The following is a 13,231-nucleotide window of genomic DNA, read 5'->3' as shown; positions in this document are numbered from 1 at the left end:
CGGCGCCAGGCGGAGGCGGAGGATCGCGTCACTGATGACGCGATCGCTCCGCCCATGCCCCTACAAGGACCGCCGCCAATTGTCAATACGGCGGTCCTTGCGGGGTGCACTTCCCGGCCGCCAATTGTACATACGGCGGTCGGGAAGTGGTTAATTCTCATTTTACTGCACAAGAATTTTACTACAGAATTTTATTGAAGTCAGTTTTTGATTATGTGGATAGCTACACTAATCTGGTCTTTTACTGCATTAAGGTTTTTAGTGCTGTTTTTAGCACGTTTATTTTTAAGCGCAGCAATATTATAGCCTTTACTATACGTGCCTAATCCTAACCTCCAATCTTTCCCTAAATCTAACCATCATTTTTATACACCTAACAATAACCTACACTCCTCCTATAAACCTTACCCTAACAATTCAACCCTCTCTAACACAAACTATTCCCAACGTTAATCCTAATAAACTATTGTTCCCGTGGTTCTTGGATTACTTCAAGAGGAAATGACTTATAGTATGCGGGTCCAAAACATTAATACATTCTACGGTCAGCTAAAACTGCCAGTATTGACCAATTTGACTGGCCATCTGCTGTACTGCATGAGGAACATCATTTTGGGCTGTTGACCTAACCATGATCTGGCTGAAGACTGAGAAAGCATTACATAACCAGCGCAAGCCAACAATTGTCAGTGGAGGAACTAAGTTCCTTACGGCAATAGCGTGCCATCAGCCACCATTGAAATAGGGTTAACAGGTGTGTAAGGGGTTTTTCTGCAGAGATGAAATGGCAGTAGGTATCATCCCATCATCTGCTAATCTTCTCCAACTTAATATCACACAAAATATTGTAGTCTGCATTTCAAAAAATGTTTGCTAAGATCCTTGAGATGTATACAGCCAAGCATTGCTTATTCCTCAACCAAGTAGAGATTCACTTAAAGAGTAACTGTCAGGCTGCAGAAGCTAATTTAAACCTCTATTCTCCTGTGTTAAACAGTTTAGAAGGAAGCTCAAAAGCCATTAGTGAAGATAAACATTTCAGTTACCTTTGATGTGTACTTATCAGCAAGTCTGTTATAGACCCATAAAGACGCAAGCCGCAGCTAAACTGCAAAGCATTCTGGGGCCCTGTCCTCGGCTGCTAATGAGACGTTACAGAAGCTTGTAATCCGTCTAGCTGTGTAGCACTGATAAATCTCGGGGCAGAGTACTCTGCAGGAGTCAGCTATTGTTCCTAGCCACATGGCTCATTAATATTCACTGCACACCGTGTTGTTCAAGAACGAGCTTATCTGTAATCAGGAATCAGGCAGGACATGACGACACATTTGACAGAAAAACATGGAGCCTGCCATGAGCTGTCAGGAGCATCAATCTCTGCATATACTATATACAAATTCTGTGAAGTACAAACGTGGACAGTGAAATGCATATGTAATGTAAGTACAGCCAATCTTTAGCTACTAATATATGTGTTTATTTTCTCTGAGACCTTATACCTAACAGCTCCTCTTTAAGGATTTTTTCTTTACTTTCAGTAAAACTCAAGAAGAAAGTTCTTTGATTGGTGGCAGGTTTCAAGTGTCTCAATAAAATACTTTTCCCTGAAATTACCGAAATGGTGGTTTCCTCTTTCACTAAAATAAAAAGTCGAAAGTCCTTTTATTGGGATTGGGGACTGGGTATGCCCCAAGGTTTCTGAGGTGGAAGCTTTGTTGTCATTCTTGAGATAAAAAAGACTAAACGGTTCCTAGTGTCACACAAGTCAGGGAAATAGGTCATTATACTGACCACAACACACACATATATATATAGAGAGAGAGACTCTCTTCTGTACAGGCTCCACCCCTGCTGTGAAAATGAGAACCAGAATGTGCTGCAGCATTCTCACTGTTCCACATGCAGCACAAGCAATGGGCATGCTACTAGAAAATATGTCTTCCTTAGAGCTACAGATAGATTTGTTGCTTAATTTTGCAGACACTGAGCCGCCCTTGGTTGTGTATAAATGCAAAACCAGCATTTCCTTGTGGTAAATATATTTAGAGCAGCTAATAGTCCCTTTCTACATTGCAGACCACTGCCACTGCCGATAATGTAATGCCCTTGTACCATTACACCAGGGGCCCATATGACATTAGCTTTTTCACCTAGAATTGTTTCCTAGATAATATTTTTTACAATTTGTAAATAAAATGCCTTTTAAATCACCAGCAAGTAAGAAAATACTCTAAATAATTTTGACAGTGCTTTACAGCCAACTTTTTCAATTGCAAAGTGCCGAAAAATTTGTCTAAATAGAAAAATTATCTCCTATTAGAAAACTTGAATTGCATATGGGCCAGGATGTCTCCCTATAAACAAGAACCATTTCTGCGGGTCTCATATATAGACAGTCCCTGGTTAACGAACGAGATAGGGACAGTAGGTTAGTTCTTAACCTGAATCTGTTCTTAAACCGGAACACTGTGCCATCTCTGTCCCCTGTACCTCCAGTGTCCCCATCTGTATCACCTCTGTCCTCCTGTACCTGCTCATACAAGTTTGAAAGCCATTTTTTTCTTTGAATTCTTTTAAGTCCTTTTTGAAGAAAACATTTTCTTGACTTGTTCCCTCAGAATCACAACCATGTAGTTCGTATCGGCGGGTCGTACGTAAGTTAGACGTTCGGACTACCTGTTTGCATGAACAGAGAAATTGTTGTGGAATTATGTGTTCATAGAATTGTTTGGGATAATCACCTAAAGAGTATATCAATGATCAACTCAATTGAGCTGGGTGAGGCGCAGACTAAATAGTACTTCTATGGTGTATAATGTGTCTTTATTTTTTCTTTCATAATTATTTCCTTGTTTAATTATCTGGTACTTATAATTATTGTTAAAGTGTATGCCCTGCACTCTATACGACACTGCAGCCTTCTCTGATTTTTTTATGTGCTTGTCCCTTAGCCTCATACATATTGTATGCAGGTTCAGTATTTTTGCTTTTTATTACATGGCTCATACAAATTGCAAGCACACTGTAAAACCTATAGAAGCAGCGGCTGCGGGCACGCAGGGTGTCTTCGCAGCCGCCTCGCTTTCCTGCTTAGGGACTTCGCCCGTTTCTCTGGCGTCTAGTACGCCGAGGACGGGGTTGTTCATTGCTCATAGGGTTGCTGTATTGCGCAGGCGCGCGCGGAGACAGGACCTTTATGCGGGGAGGAGGCGCGTCAGCTGACCAGCCGGTTGGCTGACGTCAGAGGAGACTCACGGCGCTCCGGATTGGCTGATGGGTGGTGGGCGCGGCCGTGGGGTCTCCTCTGCTTCAAAAGCCTTCCGTCTTCACTCGCAACCTGTCTGCTGTTGCGAATACTCATGTGTTAGCGCTCAGACCTTAGATAGTAGTGTTTTGATCTGGGAGGAAACCAGGGATTTCACACTAGACTAGATTATTGTCTTATTGTATATTTGATATTCTGTGTATGACTCTGGCTATCCTCTGACCCTGCTCTTGCTAATCGATTCTGTACTTCTGTCCATCTGACTCTGTTGCTGAACTCTGCCTGATATCTTACTACTCTCTTGCCTGTCGATTTTGTACTGTACCTGCCCGCCTGTTACTGATCCTAGCCTGTCTGACCACTCTACTCACCAGTGAGCCATTGTCACTGATGAGGTGCTTTGATAGTACTCATCAGCTCCTCTGGTGAGGTCTAGTCTAACTATTCAGTTACTGTGTACCAATAGTGCCCACCAGCTTCTCTAGTGAGGTCTAGTTAAACTATTCAATTACTGTTGCACCAAGCACTATACACCTTGCTATTCTGCTAGCTATACTTGCATTATTGGTGATTCTGCAGATCACCACATAATCAGGTATAGCGTCTGTATTATCGGTGATTCTGCAGATCACACATAATCAGACATCTGTGTTGCTACACCAATCGTTACACACACTAAGATTTTTTCACATCATATTCAGCTGCATAAGCTCAGCCATCATTAAACTAGCACTTTTTGGACACCAGATTGGCTGCATGGTCCTCATTTACCTTACCAATGTATGTGATTTAAATACTTGTTTATACTGCTTGAGCTTGAGAATGTTGTTGTTGATACTTTTCATTATACAATTGCCTTAAATGCAAATTGGGTGTGCGACAATTTATTCTTTATTGTGTGATGGCTGTAATTACATCATTCTTAGACCATAAACTATACGATTCTTTGGATGATCGATAGATCAGAAACTATCTTTCAGGCCCACTGCTATCCAATTTGATCAGATTAATGGAATCGATCCGAAAAATGGATTGATGTGATCAATATTACGATCGATTTGGAGAATTGTTCGTCTGAAGAATCGTATCGTTAATAGTCACCTTAATGGTGGAGCCACTAGATGGACAAGAGGTCATGATGGTGCCATTGAAGCATCAAGTCCTACTGAATACTATACTGTAAGGAAAGCAACATTCTTTACAGGGAACCTAAACTGAGATGGATATGGATTTTTCCTTTTTAAATGATACCAGCTGTCTGACTCTCTGGCTGATCCTGTGTCTCTAATACTTTTAGCTACAGCCCCTCAACAAGCATGCAGATCAGATGCTCTGACTCAAGTCAGACTGGATTAGCTGCATGCTTGTTTCAGGTGTGTGATTCAGCCACTACTCCAGCCAAAGAGATCAGCAAGACTGCCAAGCAACTGGTATTGCTTAAAAGGAAACATTCATATCCCTCTCAGTTAAGGTTCCCTTTAAGTTTATAGACAGTTTACCAGATGTTACTGATTCTGCTTCCACTGAAGATAGATATTTAAGATAAATAAAACATATATAAACAAAGTTTCTTAAAAGGAGTCTGAAGGGAGATTTAAAACAAAAAAACAGATACTTACCTAAGCAGAGTGAAGGCTCTGGGTCCTCCCCCGTTAGCAATCATACGACCCATGGGTAGCAGACTGCTCTCTTCCGCTCTGGTGTGGCTTCAGCAGTCTTTGGAAGCACTTGGGCTTCCAAAGACAGGCCCCTTCGTGAGTGCGCGAGAGAGGACGCTCGCATGTGCGCAGTACAGTGCCATCCGTTTTCGGAAGCTGAGTGCTTCCGAAGAAAGACTGCTGAAATCTCCCGCGGCGGTAGATTTAAACCGAGAAGCCTGCGGGGGAATGAGGAGGCCGGGAAAGCTCTATAGGACCCAGAGCCTTTGCTCTCCTTACGTACAGTAAGTGTCTGTTTTTTCTTTTAAATTTCCCTTCAGATTCACTTTAATAATGTCTCAGACTTACCACTGAATGATATCCATGGAGTTCAGAAAACCTTTTTGTGGGAGTGTCCCCTCTATTCTTCTCCCACAAATCTTCTTCTTTCTGAATTTTGTAAACACAAAGCACCCAGGCTGAGTAGACATGGGGCAGCATTTTTAAAGAGGAAAGACACCACTTCAGTTAGTGAGTGGTGCAGAGTGAGAAAAAACTCTCAAATCATTATAAATTGGTGAAAGAGGTGTCCAGTACAATGCTAGGAACACACGATGCGGTTTTTTGGTGGATTTTCGATTTAAGCGATTTTCGATTTGTTTTTCTGCTCGATTTCTCACTCAATTCTATTATCTTTTCTTATCAATTTTTATTCATTTCTATGAGAAATCGACCAGAAAAACGATTGAAAATAATATCGGACATGACGGAAATTATCTATCGAATAATCTATCGAATCATCTATCTAACACAAAATTGTATGGTGTGTTCCTAGCATAAGGTATTGAAACCAGCAATAATTTGTATGTCACATTCTTATTAAACGTTAGGGCATGAACCTCAAAATGTTGAGAAATAATGCAATATGCATTATTAATGCAATCATTCTAATAATAGTAGGCTGTTGAATTTCAGCCTGTCTTTATAGAAACCAACATGTTCTTTTTTGTATGTGACCAAAGATGCACTATAGACATGCCTTGAATCATAAAAAAGAGAAGTTTCCTTTGAAGCAAGTTTCATATAGCAGCTCATTACCACATGTACAATTTACATACCACACATGCATAATCCTGCTGGAATAAACCTGGTGTAAATTGTAAATAGAGATGTGCACACTTCAAAGTAACAGGTGGTTTCTCATGCTAGAACTCCTTTGTAGCTACGCAGCCAGGTACACCCATCCATTGCCAAGTACGTATACGTTCAGAGGACATGCTGTAAAGCTGAATACTCACCACACGAATCAGGAATATGGATCCAGTGATGCCCCTCTGACAAAGAGGGCTTCATGATCCGTCTTATGGCCAGTGGGTACCCGCAGCGTCACATGATGGGCGCAAATGGGAAGTCAAGCGACCGTGGTATTTTGTGCGTAATCGTCGGGGATGGTTGTTGTCACCGTGCATTGCTAAATGTTGTTTACAGCGTGCACCTCTACCCAAATCACGAGATCGCAGAAATGATCGCTCGTTGCTCAAAAAATCGCCGGTCGGCAGAAAAATTGACGAGAAATTGCATAGTGTGTGCAGGCCTTAAGACAAAGCAAAGCACATACAAACATTAGTGGACTATAAAAGTAAATACATAAATAACGCGATAAGTGTGGGTGCTCAGATCTTTTTTAGCTGAACTTTAAGTAAAAATGCAAAGGGGAAGAAAAGGCGCCAAAAAATAAAATAAAAGTAAGTTAAAAACTAATAAAATAGAAAGAAAACCAGGGGGCATAGCTCATGGATGATACTATGAATAATGCAAAAAGATGGTTTTAGAGCAACACGTTTCGTGGCCTAAAACTGACTTCCTCAGGCCAATATTCAATGGATACAAATTTTAATTAAATTAATTTATTGTATTTGTAAAGTGCCAACATATTACGCAGCACTGACATATTACGCAGAGCTGACATATTAATACAACACTTTCTCAGAGCTCTGTGCATAAATTATTACAGGCAATAAAAATGCAATCAAAAGAAACCTTAATTGTGATGTTAATATAATAAAATTCAAAAATCAGTCTTAAATACATAAAACTAACAAAAAGACTTATGCTACAAAAAGCAAACACATCTGCCGTGCATACATGGACACCTCTGCATTAAAAGAGCACGTGAGTAAACTATTAGTGGTTTTGCCATTGTCACCCTTTATTTAATGTACACTGATTTATTGGTTAATGTGCTTATTGCATAATATAATAGTATAGGGACTAGCGGGATATAAAGGATTATAAACGCTGTTTCATCATCATGCATACAATTTCATTTCCATTATTTTCCAGACTGCCAATAGAATTTTTTAACATGACTTTGCAAGTTGGCCCTGTCAAGCTCTGTGTAAATGTCACCCTGAAAGACACACCTCTCACTGCCTGGGGGAGAGAGGTGTTATGCCCACTCTTTCTGTCTCCCTCTGTCCGTCTGGTATTCATTATAGGGAAGGGGCAAGAGAGTAGATCTGAAGACCCTTGTTCCAACAAGTCCAGTAATGAGCAAGGTGCTTCGAGGTCACAGAGAAACCAGACATTACAGGCAGGGTCTGTTTTCTCACAGCTTAGTGTGAACTTGTGTATGTATGGAGTGTGCAAACAGCAAGTCTCTGACTTCAGACAGGGGACTGTCAAGCATCCTTCAATCCCCTTTGACATTCTAAAATATCCTCTGTTTTTTCCCTTAAGCCTGTTTTCTTATACTACTTTCCCAAATATAGATACTTCAAATATTATCCCACCAGGGGTTATAAAGGGTCAAACAGCAAGTTAACCAAAACGTGCTTTGAATAAAAATGAGCAACTACAAAATAATCGTAGTAAATAATTATTTGCTGGTGCAGGAAAGTAACGATTCAGGCTGATTCTGTTTGCCAAAAAGGATAACCATCTTCAATGGTTACAAATAAGTGAAATTTGAACTTCTGTCGGTTCACAAATGTATTGGTTGAAAACTCATGTTAATACCTAATTTAAAAAGAGATTAAAATGCAGAATATGTTTAAATTAAACCTATGTTAGGTTTCAGATCCAAGTTTAAGAACCCTTTCAGATTTTATTTTTTATGTTTTATTTATAAAGCGCCAACATCTACCATAGCACTGTACATAGTACACAAAGCATAGATAATACATAGTTGATGTGTGGTTTGAGATATCACCAATACTTACAGCAGAATAACAAATACTATCAGGAGGTCCCCGCCTTTGCAAGCTTACAAGGCCCATACACATGCCTGATTTTTGCGAACGACGGGTCGTTTGAACATCCCGACGTTCAGTCGTTCGCCCGCTAAATCAGGCGTGTGTACAGACTGTCGTTCGCATGATAAGACTGAGTTTGAGCGATCCGCCCGGCGGACGTTCAAACGACCCATCGTTCGCAAAAATCAGACGTGTGTATGGGCCACAAGGGTGTGGAGACATAAGAGAGTGGCAGTGAACCTCCACTGCTACCTATAGAAACTAATAGGCTTGTCTATATTCAATATTTCTGCATAAGTACAACCCAAAAACATAATTGTGTTGTAGGTTACAAACACTGAGTCAAGAGAACCAAATTAAACAGATGAGTCCAAAACAATATGCTCGGTAATTTAACCACCTCAGTACCAAGCTGCACAGTCCTCTTTAGCAACGGAGATGTGGGGGGGCCAGGGTACAGAAGTAATTACGAACTAGAGACAGAATGATAGAAGAGAATGAGGTAGGCTGTGCTCTATAGCAAAAACATAAAACGGTTCCCATTGACTTTAAGCATCCATAAACATTGCATAGATTTATCTATGTGCGGTCCCAGAGTTACATATTTATGTGTGGTAAAGCATTAGCTCAGTTCAAACTAGGGGCCATATCCTATTCAAGGTGATAAGTAGCTAGCAGCATGCAAAATATTTTTCACCTGGTTATTGCACAAGGATTACCGCCCAAATGAGTTTTTTAGCACCTTACCGGATACAAAGTAGAGTAGGATCATGCAATGTTATTATTGCCTGGTTTTTAAACTCGTCAGCAGTTAATGCTGCTGAGTTCAAGAAAAGGATATGGTCCTATGGCCCTCATCTCACTCAGGAGATAATTTTTCATCTTATCTAAAACATACTTTTTTGGGCACATATTAATTGAAAAAGTTGTAATAAGCAGGTAAAAAGTGATATCTCCACAATCTCTCCCCTCACTTGTTTCCAGATACCAGCCCAACTGGACTCTCAGATCTGCACAGAAGCTGTGTTTGTCCTCCTCTAGGATCACCTCCTCGCATTCACATATACAAGACATCTCACGTGCATCACCCCTCCCATGGACTGCCCTTCAACAGCAAATCCATTATTTTCCAACCTTTGAAATCTTTAAACGCTCCCTTTTTCCGATAAGTATAGGCTCTAACTTAGGCCATTCTCGTCAAGTTTTACTCCTTACTAGGAAACCTTAACACACACTGCCTGTATGTATGCTACATACTTCCCCACCTCTTATTTTCCCCCACTCCTTTAGATTGTAAGCTCACAAGGGCAAGGCTCTCTTCATTTCATTGCACTCTGTTATACATTTTATTCATCATGTTACCTTTGTCATTGTAATCACCAGTTCTGTATTTTGTACCAGTGTCCATATTTGATGTATATCATTGTCTGTATCATTATGTACCCCTTGCTTGTTTTCCTACTTTGTACAGCGCCCCGGAATATGTTGGCACGTTATAAAATCAATAATAATAATTATTATTTGCTTGGTATGAACTTCAATCTGTAAATAGGATTGTGTTGCCATGGTCTTGATGAAATGTATGTGTCCACTCAGCAGACAGTGTCAGCAAACCCTGAGACAATAACAGTATATCCGTCAGAGTAGATGCGTTATGCTCCAGCACAGAGTGAGCCAAGCCTGACTGCAACCAAGGCCTTGATTCACTAACCGGCACTAAGCCAGTTAGTGTGCCTTATCACTTAGTGGGCACAAACTACAGCGCTAACCTTATCTGAGGTTAGTGTGCCTTATCTGAGGTTAGTGTGCCTTATCTGAACTTAGTGCCCCTTAAGTAGCTTTGTGCACACTAAAAGATGCGCAAAACTACTGTACTGCTATACTGTATATGATGCAACCATAAGGGTGCATAGGATGCAACGATAACGGTGCACTGATGCACCGTTTAGGTCACATCCTATGCGACCTTAAGGTCGCATAGGATACAGTATAGCGGGTGCGATTTTATCCTGCAGTGCGCGATGTAGCTTTGTGCATCTTTTAGTGTGCACAAAGCTACTTAAGGGGCACTAAGTTCAGATAAGGCACACTAACCTCAGATAAGGCACACTAACTCAGATAAGGCACATCTAACTCAGATAAGGCACACTAACTCAGATAAGGCACACTAACTCAGATAAGGCACACTAATCTCAGATAAGGCACACTAACTCAGATAAGGCACACTAACCTCAGATAAGGCACACTAACTCAGATAAGGCACACTAATCTCAGATAAGGCACACTAACCACAGATAAGGCACACTAACCTCAGATAAGGCACACTAACCTCAGATAAGGCACACTAACCTCAGATAAGGCACACTAACCTCAGATAAGGCACACTAACTCAGATAAGGCACACTAAACTCAGATAAGGCACACTAACCACAGATAAGGCACACTAACCTCAGATAAGGCACACTAACCTCAGATAAGGCACACTAACCTCAGATAAGGCACACTAACCTCAGATAAGGCACACTAACCTCAGATAAGGCACACTAACTCAGATAAGGCACACTAAACTCAGATAAGGCACACTAACCGGCTTAGAGGTGGTTAATTAATCAAGCCCCAAATGTTTCCGATAACTTCTAAACAGTTCTACACATCAGGTTGGAAACATTCCTTCTCACAGAACAATTTCAGCTCAACCCGAGTGCGCATGAATTGCCTACTTAAAGCGGACTTCTACCAAATTACTTTACCAGCAAAATATTTAAATGTAGTCTTTTTTTAAATATACACAGACTTTCAATCAATATAAGTGACATTTTTCCTACTTGCCTATGCCCTTGAGAAAGACAATTTTTTTTTACCGTTGCCTTCTTCTAAGCCTGAAGCCCTCTGTCTTCACCTCAATAATGTGCCCTCCCCTTCATGAATGAGAGCAGGCCCCAGTTCCAAATAACATGATAGATCCCTAACATGTCCTATAGAAAAGAGGAGGAGATTATATATCATGATCTCCCACACTGTTCTGCACATTAGGCCAAGAGAAAAGGCCAAGGCCATTTTTATAAGTATATATTGTGTCGGCACCGCTCATTTCGGTGCGGATAGAGAGTCGAATGACGGCTCTCCCTGCTGCCGCTAAACTCCGAGGCGCTGTTAAATACTATACCCTGAATTGTAATTCGGGGTCTGGCAGACGCCAGAGCCCCGAATTACCGGTACGCGGGGTGCGCATCATAGCATTGCTGCTATGATGGTGCACGGCACTCAGCCGCACACCAAAATAACCTGCTACGCATTTTTATCGGTAGATGGGGCAAAAACCTGCCACTGTGTCAATTCAAAACCCAGGTATATGTGCTGAAAAAAACCACACATTACTTCATCTTTTATTTCAGTACAGGATTATGCTTTAAATATTCCACCCCAGAGGTTCACTTCAAGGTCCTTCCATAACAATTCTGTTAAATAGAGTTCAAGAATGTGACCATTCCAAATCATTAAAATTCTGGTGCATTGTCTATTCTTTGGTCAAGTGACTTCTGTGTTCACTATTGTCTTGCTGTGTGACCCAGTTTCTCTTGAGCTTCAGTTCATGGTCGGGTACCCTGGCATTTTCCAGCACAATTTGCTGGTACAATGTGGAATTCAGAGTTCCATCACTGATGGTAAGCTGTCCCAGTTCTGAGACAGCAAAGCAGTCCCTTACCGTCATGCTATAACCACCATGTTTCTCAGATGTGGTGAGGCTCTATCACACGAATGAAACATAATGCTTTGGACTCAAGTCAAAAAGTTAAAAAACCAAAACTTCTCTTCCATCCTTCCAGCAGGTCTCTGCGCTATTAAACGGGCATTAAAAAAATATAGATCGACAACAATGACTTTCTTTTTACAAACCTGTACAAGAGGTTCCAATTTGAAAGTATGTACACAATACAAATTTTGCTCAACCAAAATGATTGTTCATAATTGACTTGGCTAATAATCTAGTGTGTATACAAGTATCCCCAAAACATTGTTGCCTTACCTTCTAGTGATGTGGCAAGTTGTAATGCTCAAACATAAATCTATTGTATTCCCATCACTGGTCGATGTTCACGCATCCACCCCATAGATTAAAACCCAGGTCCTCCATATGTGGTACTCGTATTTCTGGGGGTACTTGGCCTGGTGTTAGGGGGTACTTGAACTTGTCTATTACAATGAATTGTGGGATTAAAGAAATAATAAATAATGCATTCATAAGCTGGATGTGAATGGACAGGCCAGGGCTGTCTAATTTCCTGCCCTTTATAGACCCAGCTGTCTAAACTAGGCCGTAAGGCCAGGGACTCTATTTAGAGATGTCCCAATCATTCCATCCAGCCAACATGGCTACCACCAGCTCTGGCCACTCACAGCCGAGAGGACACGTGGCCACCACCAGCTCTGGCACCAATGGCCTGGGTTCCCCAGCCTCTCTAGCAGCCAGGCCATCATCCCTATCCCTGGGGTTGCCAGTCTGACCTCTGCTATCTTCGCCAGGCCCCATAGCTGCCTGCCCCCGTTCCACTAGGCAGGGTCATGCTCCACCATTCCGGCACCAGCAAAGGGCTCACCCTCCATAGATGTTGGCCCCCATTCCATTCCATCACACTGACCCATCAGTCTGGCCCCTGGAATTTAGCCCCAGCTGGGCACAGCTCCCCTCCTTCCAGGATGAACTTGATCCTGGCCCAAGATGAATTCTGCCTCCGCTCTGCCCCCCTGGTCTCCCTCTGCCCTGTGGACAGTTTATGTAGCACCTGTTTCTCTGGGAAGCGTTGATGAAAATGTCACAGCTTAGTGCACAATCAGCACTCTATTTACTCCTCTGGTCCTACCCCCTCCCTCTTTATCTTTTCCTGCCACTGTAATGTATTGTTGCTGTCTATGTTTGCCCTGTGGTTCTTGGTGAATAAATTCTGATTCTGAGTAAGTATTTTAGTTAATTAAAATGATGAAGGTACTCCTAACATATGTACCTGTGTCATGGGATACTTAAGATTATGTTATTCAGAATAGGGGTAAGCTAACACCACTTTTATAAGGAAGTA

The sequence above is a fragment of the Hyperolius riggenbachi genome, chromosome 7 (assembly GCF_040937935.1).
Source record: "Hyperolius riggenbachi isolate aHypRig1 chromosome 7, aHypRig1.pri, whole genome shotgun sequence".
Lineage (NCBI taxonomy): Eukaryota > Metazoa > Chordata > Amphibia > Anura > Hyperoliidae > Hyperolius > Hyperolius riggenbachi.
This window is presented reverse-complemented; position numbering follows the sequence as displayed.